The sequence below is a fragment of the Herpailurus yagouaroundi genome, unplaced genomic scaffold (assembly GCF_014898765.1).
Source record: "Herpailurus yagouaroundi ecotype Mexico unplaced genomic scaffold, PumYag 139, whole genome shotgun sequence".
NCBI lineage: Eukaryota > Metazoa > Chordata > Mammalia > Carnivora > Felidae > Herpailurus > Herpailurus yagouaroundi.
Genome location: NW_024412394.1, coordinates 69241555 through 69253780, shown reverse-complemented (window position 1 = coordinate 69253780; position 12226 = coordinate 69241555). Strand labels below are relative to the sequence as shown.

Below are 12226 nucleotides of genomic sequence, written 5' to 3'. Positions count from 1 at the left end.
GCAGGCTCATGCCCACAAAGATCCCCATGTGGGGCTTGATCTCAAAACTGTGAGATTATGACCTGAGCTGAAATCAAGAGTTGGAAGCTTAACCGATTGAACCACCCAGGCACTCCTAGAAGTAGTCTTTTTTTTTTTTTTTTTTAATGTTTATTTTTGAGAGAGAGAGAAAGAGAGAGAGAGACAGAGTGCGAGTGAGAGAGGGGCAGAGAGCGAGGGAGATACAGAATTGAAGCAGGCTCCAGAGTCTGAGCTGTCAGCACAGAGGCTGACGTGGGGCTCGAACTCATGAATCGTGAGATCATGACGTGAGCCAAAGTTGGTCACTTAACCGACTGAGTCACCCAGGCACCCCACCCCTAGAAGTATTCTTGAGTTTTATTCTGGGACACTGTTATTTGGAAAGAGTTTGACACTTTCAGTGCTATTTTTATGCTTGTTCAGGTGGAACCCAGAGCAAACTTTATCTAGGACTAATTTTGTGCCACTACTGAGACATTATGATTGTTCTGCCTGATGTCCTGTGAAATATGAGATTTTTTTTTTCCTTTCTAGATGAAACAAATTATTCTTGCCACTGTCTGACCCCCTGGGATTGTTCTCTCTGTTCCTTTTAGTTCTTTTCCTAGCTTTGGGTAGATTCCTCACAAGCATGTGCTGATACTATACTACTCAATAGTCTTGACGGGGCCCTCTGCAGACCTACTCTACTATCTCTCTGCAACTCTCTCCTCTCTAGTACTCTCCCAGGCAAATTCCAGCAGTCTTGGACTCATACTTTCTCAGCTCAGGGAGATTGTTGAGCTTCCACTTGGCTTCCTTCTCCCTCTGCTCCCAGGGTGCTGACTTTGTTTCCCTTCTGTCAGGGATTACTCTCCTATACCAGCCATTGTCCAATGTGTGGAAACTATTGTTTCATATATTTCTTCTGTTTTTGTTGTTGTTGTTTCAGGCAGGATTGTAAATCTGTTCTCTATTACTCCATGTAGACTAGAAACCCTGTCTTCATTTTTTAAGAATTCATCTCAAATATTAACTCCTCTCCAAAATGTTTCATAATCCATTTTCTAGTCAGGAATCATTTAACTGCAAAGAATAGAAGCCCTTTCAAAGAAGCTCTAATAAAAAGGAGATTTATTATTATAATGCAGAGAAATCTCTCAGATCTTCACTGCATGGTACAGACAGTTCTGTCTTTTCTTCCATTCTCTGCACACACATCTTCTCTGCAGGGTTCTTTCCACCTGCCTTTGACTCTCACTTGCCATGGTATTAATCCTGGCTTTAACTCAACATGACCTTTCAGCTCCAGTCCTTATACTATGTAATCAGATTACCTATTTATGTAAATGGCCTGGAAAAGCCAGAAAATTAGTATTAATCTTGGGTAGGCAGAGTTCAGTAGTGACATGATTAATATTACAATTAAAGGTTTTTTAATGAAAAATATTTATATATTTTATGTGAGAAATACCAACCTATGAACTCTAACTAGAATAATAACTCACATAATACTCAATAAGCACGATGTTTGTCCCACAGTAGCTCAGACATTTTGCTTCTTTTTTGATTACTAAATAATACTCATCTATAAACATTTTCAGAGCATATATTATGTACCAGGCACTATCCAAGACAAGAGTGATAAAAAGAAGCTTATATTCTAGAAAAGAGCTTATACTCTTATACAGCCCTGAGAACCAAATCCAATTGTAAGTAAAGTTTTACTGGATCACAGCCCTTTCCATTCATTTTCATATTGTCTGTAGTTGCTGTTGTGCTTCAGAAGGATAAAGATAGGGGTGCCTGGGTGGCTCAGTTGGTGGAGCGTCCAACTCTTGATTCTGACTTGGGTCGTGACCCCAGGGTCATGGGATCAAGCCCTGCATTGGGCTCCATACTAAGTACACAGTGCTCTCTGTCTCTCTTTCTCCTCTCCAAAAAAAAAAAAAAAGATGGAGAGAGATATGGATACTTGAAGAGACTCTATGGCCTACAAAGCCTAAACAATTTACTATTTGTCCTGTTGGGGGAAAAGTTGACCAACCCCTGGCATAAGGTGATTATAAATATAAATATTTTCTAATATCAAAAGTTTTGACTTCTTTTTGTTGTGGCAAGACCTTTTTTATCTGGTCTTAGACTTTGACCAGAATGAATATTTAGAGAGAAGTTAAATTAGGGGCACCTAGGTGGCTCACTCAGTTAAGTGTCCACCTTTGGCTTAGGTCATGATCTCATGGTTCATGAGTTCGGGCCCAGCTGTCAGTCTCTGTGCTGACAGCTCAGAGCCCAGAGCCTCCTTCAGATTCTGTCTCCCTCTCTCTCTGCCCCTTCTCCGCTCATACCCTGTCTCTCTTTCAAAAAATAAATAGGGGACACCTGGGTGGCTCAGTCAGTTGGGCGTCCTACTTCTGGACAGGTCATGATCTCACTGTTCTTGAGTTCAAGCCCTGCATTGGGCCTTGTGCCGACAGCTCAGAGCCTGGAGCCTATTTCAGATTCTGGGTCTCCCTCTCTTTCTGCCCCTCCCCTCTCATGCTCTGTCTGTCTGTCTCTTTCAAAAATAAATAAATATTAAAAATAAATAAGTAAATAAATAAACATTAAAAGAAAAAAAAAGCAGTTAAATTATTTTCCTCAAGTCCTGACATTAGAAGTTCTTGGTTTGCTTGTTTCTTCCTTTCCCTGTTTTTCTTTCTTCCCCTTTCCCTCTTTTTCTCCTTCTTTCTTTTTCCTTCCTTCCGTCCTTCCTTCCTTCCTTCCTTCCTTCCTTCCTTCCTTCCTTTTCTTTTTTCTTCTCTCTCTCTTCTCTCTCTTTTCTCTTTTAGAAGTTCTTTGTTTCATTCATGAAGACCATATTGTTTTGTCTCTTAACTTCTGGATGGATTTGAAATATCTCATATAAGGGCATCTGGGTTTACTGGTGATTCAGAACACATGTGATGTGGTATTTGGCAAGAGGTTAAAGGCCAAGTGTTGCAACCACCCACATAACAAACCATGAAGTGTTTTCTGTAATTTTAGCAGTAAAAACATTTTTTCTTTCTTGTAGTGTATTAAAACAAAAAGAAATATGCTTTGAGATGGTTGGTATAGTCGAAAATTAACCTGTTTTCAAATAAACACAGAAACTCTGGGAATACCATCTAAGTCTAAATGTGCTTTTGTGAGGTTAGTAATCAGTATGTAGTTCCTCTGTGTTCATGGTTGTTGTTAAAGAAGTCTTTGACAGATTTGCATGAAGTTATTCACCCTTCAAGTCTCTGTTACTATAAAAAGAATAGGTCTGTTATTCATTTTTAATGTGTGCCTATCTCTTTAAAATGCCATAGCCACTAATCTCAATATCAAATACTAGATTCTTCTCCTGCTTCATAGTAGGAGTTTCCCACTGAAGAGAATCTAAGAAGAAAAAGTAAGGAGTCCCTTTGATTTGGGGAGTTTTTATAACAAGGTTAACAATCCACCCCAGTTTGCTTGGGACGTTCCTAATTAATACTAGTATAATTAATAATAGTTCCCCCCCCCCTTAATTCTGAAAAATCCCAGTTTAGATGACAAATTATATGGTTACCCTATTTATTCTATAATCATATTGACCATTGAACAGCTGAATCTATTAAAATTTAGTGTTTAACTCGCTTCTGCATTTATTCTGATTCTAAATCTTGCAGGAGAGTTGGTGATTGATGGCTGTAAGATAACACAGTTGTTAAAGTGAAATTTAACTCGTACACAGGTTCATCTGATAGTGGGAACCTAGATTTTTTGTGCCTCTAAGGCTCAAAATAATTTGAATCCCCACTGCTAAAAATGAACTTTTTGTGTAATGTTTAGGGACTTCCTCAATCTCTTTTTCAATCTGCTTTTCTAGGCTTTGCTTTTCTTTAATTTTATTTATTTATTTTGAGAGAGACAGAGACAGTGTGAGCAGGGGAGGGGCAAAGAGGGAGGGAGAGAGACAATCCCAAACAGGCTCTACAGTGTCAGTGCAGAGCCAGATGTGGGGTCAGAACTCACAAACCCTGAGATGGTGACCTGAGGCGAAACCAAGACTTGGACGCTTAACCGACTGAGGCACCCCTCTAGGCTTTTCTTTTCTCATTTTTCTCTCTCATTACTATGAACCCTATATTCCGGCCCCACTTATATACTTGGATTTTCCTGAATATATCCTACACTTTTTCCTAATTTCCATACCTTTCATATATTATTCCTTCTGGTTTTTTTCTTGCTTTACCTTTTTCTGTCTTTGCCTATTAAATTCTTGCCCATCTAAAGCCCAGTGTAAATGGCACTTTGGTGAAATCTTTTTTGCCACACTCCCATTCTGAATAATTTCTCTTTTCTCTAGGCTCCCTGGGCATTTTGTTTGCCACTTCTGTAATGTTTTATATGTGTCTTTGTGCCCCAAACCCTATCCCCAGTTGGGAATGGGGCAAGAGACTATATTTAATTCATTTTAAAATCCAATTACGTATAAAAAACCATTTATGTACTATGTGTTCAGTAAAAATGTATGGTTGATAGTTTATTCTAATTTCCGTACAACAATAGGCAAGAAAATATTTTTAAAAGATACTTTCTTTGTAAGTTTTGTAAGCATAATTTTAATAATCCAGTTTCTAAATTTATTTACTACCTTTAATTGTCTTGTCTTTATTTTACCTGCATTCTTAACACTTTTTTTTTTTTTTTTTTTAACATTCAGATAGAAGTATATTCTCATCGACACTTTAACTGGGACCAAAAGTTTCCATTTTTCCTTCCCTTCCAAGGCAATTTGCTGTGTTCCAAGAGTTTATGTTCTTTTCTCATTTCTGTCTTATTATCTCCAGTTAATTCTGGAAGATGATGGGATGATCAGTTGCCTGACTACCTAGGTTGGTTCTCTGGATTAATCATTGCCTTCCGTAAATCTCCCTTATTTTGGCCACTATATTTCTAGGGAAAGAAATAGGATGTAAATTATTACATTCTCTGCCAGTTGAGGAAAGTATGCCTTAAACATTAACCTACTTTGTAAAATTTTTCTAATAGCAAAAAGGAAAAATGAGCAGGCAACATTACAGGCCTGGCATTTTTTTTTCTTTCAAGTAAGCCTAATTTCATTATACGTGGAGTCCAGCTGTTTAGACATGTTATCTTGGCTATGTCAAAAATTTCAATTAAAGTAGAAGTTCACAGGAATTTTCAAAACCTAAAACCAAAAGAGGAAGCCATATTCTAAACAGCTGTCTTTGCCATAGCTGTTAATAATGAAACCATCATTTGTCCTTGATCTAGTGACTGGCATTGGGAAGTTTTGTTACAGAGTTTTATATTCACCACTCTGATTACATCTTAAATGTTTCATTTTCTTCACTTAAAATAATAATTGAATTTTATTTCATATAAATTATGAGCTAAGGGTTGTGGCTTATAAATGAAATAAGATAAATCAGTTGGTCTCATGTACCTTATTCATGTTATAGACTAAGTTCTTGGGCCATCATATATATGGTAGATTAGGTCTAAAGTTAATCTGTTCTCATGTTAGGAAAATTAGGATAATAATCCCTAACTTGTGGGAGCATTTCAAATTAAAATAGCATCTACATGTGCTCAGTACTTCAAGGTGCACTTTATACTTCACCATGTTCTTATGAGATGGATGTTGTTTTGGAATACCTGAGAGCTCTAGAAACCTATTAGAGGGGAACCATACAGTGGAACTTACACCAAATATAATAGATCCATAGATCCGTTCATATCTTCTGAGGAAGAGACCTCAAATTTTCCATTACTTCATGTTAAGCAAGTTCATTGAGATTGGGCCAAGATACAGGGTATGTATGTTTGGGGCAATAGAGGAGGTGATGGGACAACCCAACCTAATGGCAGTCTCCCTCTTGGCGGTCTACTTTTGACCCTTCAGTCTATGGCAGTGACTTAAGGTCATGTTGAATGGTGCTACCGTAAACTTTCATCATTAGGGGAAAGTAGTAACATTTCATACTACAGAAAAATTATCATTCTTAGATCAGAATTACTCAGTCAATTGTAGTTTGAGAAGGAGCTTAAAGATTATGGGTTGAAGAAGAACTGTCTTTTATGTTATGTTTTAAGGAGAGATAGATTGATGGATTTTCTAAGTAGGTAATTAAAAATGGATGATTTGGCAGACTTGAGAGACTCAGAAGGCTAAAAATTGCTTACAAATGTTAGAATTAGGAGAGTATTCTTCTTGGTAGTTAATAAGTTTAAACTGAAGACATTAGTGAATATACAAATTACTTTCCTGTAATTGACTGAAGATAAGGTAAATGTTTAAGAGATATTTGAGAAATGCCAGGTAAATTTGAAATCAGCATTGGCAGAAGTAAGGATTAGGAAGGAGCATGGATTATGGAAGAAATGTCAGTGTTGTCACCTGTACAGATATTCTTAAAGATTTAAAAATATTTGATTCAATAACCTTTTAATTTTGGATATTTTTCATTTCCTACTAAGAATTTATTGAAAATTATCACAGTGATTTTTTTAAAAAAATTACATCTGTGATGTGATTATATAGATATTTCCTTATAAATCACTAAATTTATATGATAAAAAATATATCCCTACAGTTTTTGTTGTTATTTTAAAAATGTGTTGGAATTCTTCTCATCCAATTAACTGTGTGACTTTAGGCACTTTGAATCTCTTGTCTCATATATAAAATGGGTAAATAAACTGATACATCCATAGAAGAAGTTACTTTGGAACAACAAAAAGGAATGAATTACTGATACATGTGATATCCTGGATGAATATTAACATCACAGTGCTGGGCAAAAGGATTCAGGCACAAAAGAATATTATACAGTGTGATTGCATTTTTATGAAGTGCTAGACAAAACTATTGTGAAAAATCAGACCACTGATTGCATCAGAGGAAGTGGGGATTGACTGAAAAGCAGTACAAGGGAATTTTGGAGGTGATGAAAATGGAAAATGTTCCATAACTTAATAAAGATACACACATTTGTCAAAATTAATAAGGTATAGTTATTGTGAATTTCATTATCTGGAAAATTTACCACTCTTACCCCCTACAAAGGAAGAATAAACAAATTTGCCAATCATCCTTGCACGGGGGGCCATGCTAATCTTCTCTGTATCATTCCAATTTTAGTATAGGTGCTGCCGAAATGAGCACTAAACAAATACTTTGAATTTTAGTCAGTATATGTGCTTTTCTTAGTGGTAGTAGGTAGTAGTTCTGAAACTACTTTTTATGTTTTTTAGGATTATGCAAACGAATAAATATATTAGGAAAATAAAAGCCAGGTTTCTCACTGTTGGACAAGAGAAAAACATGGATATAGGGACAGCTAGAATGTCTCTGGGGTGTTGGGTTGGATTTGGAGGTAGGAGTATGAACTGTTTTTACCATATGCAGAGAAGGATAGATGGATAGAGAAATATAGGATGTGTGTGTATGTATATAAATATATAAACTTCTCAGTGCGGTGCTTAGAGGTTCTAGAATTAATGATACCCCCCATAGCAATGAGTATACTTTGTATCCACATCTTGATTTCTAAACAGTATTCTCCACTAAAAGTAACCAAGACTCCCTTGAGAAAACTACAAGATGAATCTGGAACATCTTATTGTTCCAGAAAATAAAGTGTACAAGGAATGATGGAAAGACATCAAAAGGGCGTAAAAATTCTGGCTTCCACTCAGACATGAAAGAAAAGTCACCACTCTTGTCCTTAAAACAGGAACAAAGTTGAACAAACTAAAAGGCAACAATTCTTCTTAGATACATCAGAGAACTGAGGTCACAGAGTAAACTAATGCCCCCCAAAATGGGGAGACAGGTGAATACAAAGAATCACAGCTTGCTGGGAGCATAAGCTAACGTAAGTAGGAAGTGGTAGGAGAACTGTAACTGATGACCAGCCAGAAGATGAGTGTGGATTAGCTTGATAGTTAAAAACTCCTGGGGTCCGGTTTTAAGAGGGCTCCCCATACTTTTGTAAGTTTTTCCTCCACAAGCTCCACCAGGTTCTCACAGTTAAGATTGGGGATATAGTTATTTCCTCATGCTTCCAGCAGGAGAGGAGTAGTCGCCATGTTGCAGTATGCTCACAGCATTCTGTTCTCTCCTTGCCCAAAGGGGAAACTCCCAGAACCTAACCAACTTGGGGAAATCAACTTCCTCTCTAGTCTTGCTGTCTCTTCTAAGAGGGGAAAAAAGACAGGCACTTTCAAAAGCCCTCTAAAAGACTCAGACCTCATCATAGGGTTATGGAATACTTCCCTTCCCCCTACATTTTACATCAACAGGGCTCCTGTGTAATAATAAGGGATTACAGATTAAAGAACTATGAGGCTTGCACTTTAAGGAGTTTCTAGGGAAACCCAAAGACAACAAGGAGAGATAAAAACAAGGACCTTAGGGGGACCTGGGTGGCTTATTTGGTTAAGCGTCTAACTCTTGATTTCAGCTCAGGTCATGATCTTATGGTTCATGAATTTGAGCCCCACATTGGGCTCTGCGCTGACAGTACAGAGCCTGCTCGGTATTCTCCCTCTCTCTCTGCCCCTCCTCTGCTTGTGTGCTCTCTCTGGCTCTCTAAATAAATAAACTTAAAAAAAAAAAAAACCCACAGGACATTTGAGGAAATTTTATACAGTAAATACAGCCTAATTCCTAGTGAGATATAGCAGAGATTTTGGAATTATCAGAAGGTGAATTTAAACTATGATCAATATGCTTAAGGCATCTAATGGAAAAGATGTACAAAATGTGACATGTAAGAACAGATGGGTAATGTGAGCATTGGGATTGAAATCCTAAGAGAGAATCAAAAGAAACTACTAGAAATCAAAAGTACTGTAACAAGTGAAGAATGCCTTTTGTGGGCTGACTCATCAGAAAGAGGAAGGAGCAAAAGAAATACTTGAAGTAATAATGGCTGAGAATTTTCCAGAATTAATGACAGACTCCAAACCACCAATCCCGGAAGCTCAGAGGACACGAAATATGCCAACTGCCAAATCTACACTTAGACATATATACAAACTGCAGGAAACCAAAGACCAGGAGAAAATCTTGAAGGAAGCCAGAAGGGGAAGAAACACCTTACCTATACAGGAAGAAGGTCAGGAATTACTTTTCCTTCTCTTCACAAACCATACAAGGAAGAGAGAAGAGTGAAGTGTTGAAAGAAAAAGATCAACAACCTAAAATTCTGTATACATTGAAATTATCTTTCAAAAGTGAAGGGAAGGGGCGCCTGGGTGGCGCAGTCAGTTAAGCGTCCGACTTCAGCCAGGTCACGATCTCGCGGTCCGTGAGTTCGAGCCCCGCGTCGGGCTCTGGGCTGATGGCTCAGAGCCTGGAGCCTGTTTCCGATTCTGTGTCTCCCTCTCTCTCTGCCCCTCCCCCGTTCATGCTCTGTCTCTCTCTGTCCCAAAAATACATAAACATTGAAAAGAAAAAAAAAAAAGTGAAGGGAAATTAAAAAGTTTCTCAGACAAAAACTGAAGAAATCTGTAGCCAACAAGAACTGTTACCTTGCCTTGCAAGAAATGTTAAATTCTTCAGAGAAAAGGAAAATTAGAGAAGGAATAAATGAAGGTAAAATAAAACCTTTTGTTTTCTTATTCTTAATTGATGTAATAGGGAAGTTCAAAATAGAAACAATTTATTGGGTGATTACAGCTTATAGATAAGTGAAATTAGGTAGCAATGTTATAAGGGGCAGGAGAGAAGAATTTGGAATACTGTTTTAAGGCACTTACCCATGAAAGGCAGTATAATGTTATTTGACAGTGGAGGTAGTTTAGAGTAAATGTATCCTACAAACTCTAAAGCAATCACTAAAAAAAATTCAGTTTTTCTTTTAATACTTTAAAGATGGTACTCCACTGACTTCTGGTTTGCATTGTGTTTGATAAGTTTGGCAATATGTTTTTGTCCAACACTTTGGAATTCTAATTTTTCATGACTTATAACTGCCTTATTCAGGCCCCCAAGTAACCAATTTTATGCTTAGTAGAACTCATTGGCCTTATCAGTCTGGTACTGTTAAGTAACTAAACACAGTCCTAAGAAAACTTCCATTTAATTCATATACAAAGTTGTGTGACATTTGGGGGGGGTGGTTTGAGGGTTGGGAAGAGGCTGTGCTGCTTCTGCCTTTTGACAGAGCAAATATTAAGTATGTTTGGTAGTTCAGTTTTATTGTTCTTAAGTAAAGTCTGAAAGTTTTACTGTCTGAAAAAACTTTCTTACATTGATAGTTCTTAATCTTTAACTTTTTATCTGTTTCTGGTAATGATCACATAAAGTAGAACATCTCTCTGTAATTTGACAACATATCATAATGTGATTGAAGGTTTAAAGTAGTATACTTAGTGCATGATTAAATGGAAATGAAGATATGTAAGTTGTTTTAGTGGCTAATGTTCATACGTCTCTCAATATATGCATGATTTCTGTGATGCAAATCTAGTAATTCATTTTAAAATAATTTCTTTTAATGTTTATTTATTTTGAGAGAGACAGAGATAGCGCATGAGCAGGGGAAAGGCAGAGAAAGAGGGAGACACAGAATCTGAAGCAGGCTTCAGGCTCTGAGCACAGAGCCCAACGCGGGGCTAGAACTCACGAGATGTGAGATCATGACCTGAGCCGAAGTCAGACGCTCAACCGACCAAGCCACCCAGATGCCCTCCAATAAATCATTTTAATGTATGCATTGACTCTAATGGTATATACAGAGTTAGATCTTCTTATTAGAGACCTCAAAAAAACAAAAACAAACCATGACTATGGGTAGGTTAAAAAATTATATAAGAGCTTCATTCAGATACAGTTTTACATATTTGCCTATTCATCCATGTTATACCATCTGTCAGTACTTCATTCCATTAAAATGGCTGAATAAACCATTGTATAGTTGTTCCACATGATATTTATCCATTCGTCAGTTGATGGACGTTTGAGTTATTACCACCTTTTGGCTATTATGAAAACTGCTACTATGAGCATTCATATACAAGTTTTTGTGTGGGTGTATGTTTTCATTTATCTTGGGCTATATAGCTATATATATTTTTTTTCATTTATTTTGGGCTATATATATATAGCTATACACACACATATACATCTATTCCTACATATATATACATAATATGTAGGAATATAATTGCTGGTCTTATGATAATTTGTTTAATCTTTTGAGGACCTACCAATCTATTTTCCAAAGCAGCTACACCATTTAACATTCTTACCACTAGTATATGAGGTTTCTAGTTTCTCTACAACACTTGTTGTCTGACTTTTTGATTATAGCTGTCTAGTGGTTGTGAAGTGTATTTCATTGTGGTTTTGATTTGCATTTCATTGATGGCTCCTGATGTTGAGCATCTTTTCATATACTTATGGGCCATTCTTATATCTTCTTGGAGAAATGTCTATTCAGATTCTTTGTCCATTTTAAAATTGGGTTATTTGTCTTTTTAGTAATGAGTTGTAAGCCTTATCAAACATGATTTTTAAATCTCTTATTCCCTGTGTTGTCCTTTCACTTTCTTATATTTAGGTAAAAGTTTCAGGTCCTTCAGTGTTCAGCTACCATAGTGTGGTTGTGCAGTTTAATAGATTTGCATGATTTAAATTACCTGTAATATTTTATTTATGTGTCCTTGAAAGAAAATTCAGGTATTTATATATACAATTTGACTGGATAGTAGTAACTTTATCTTGGTTAGCTATTAATACTGTTTTATTTTTATTTACTTATTTATTTATTTCAAATGTTTATTTTTGAGGGAGAGTATGAACTGGGGAGGGACAGAGAGAAAAGGAGGGAGGACAGAGGGTCCAAAGCAGGCTCCATGCTGACAGCAGTGAGCCTGATGGAGGGCTCGAACTCACAAACTGTGAGATCATGACCTGAGCCGAAGTCAGATGCTCAACCAACTGAGCCACCCAGACACCCCTATTAATACTGTTTTAAATCACCAGAGGCAAATTTTCAGATATTAATCAGATTATTAATTTTACTTCAACACCTTGAATTACTTACCTTTCAATTGAAATACCGCAAAGATTAATATGTGTGACCATACTGGCTGTAAAACATCTGAAACTAAAACAATATTTGTTTTTTTCATTTTTTGTTTTTTTAAGTAGGCTCTACTCCCAGTGTGGAGCTTGAACTCACGCCCCTGAGATTGT

The 12226-nt window shown here is 36.8% G+C and overlaps 1 protein-coding gene and 1 non-coding gene across 5 annotated transcripts in view; one reads left to right on the top strand and one right to left on the bottom strand.

The window, feature by feature from the left end:
- Window positions 1-12226, top strand: part of REV3L (REV3 like, DNA directed polymerase zeta catalytic subunit) — a 175268-nt gene that overhangs the window by 28795 nt on the left and 134247 nt on the right. The window lies entirely within an intron of this gene.
- On the bottom strand, window positions 7079-7183 carry LOC121030105 (U6 spliceosomal RNA). The gene has a single exon (XR_005790057.1). It is a non-coding gene; the product is annotated as a U6 spliceosomal RNA (small nuclear RNA).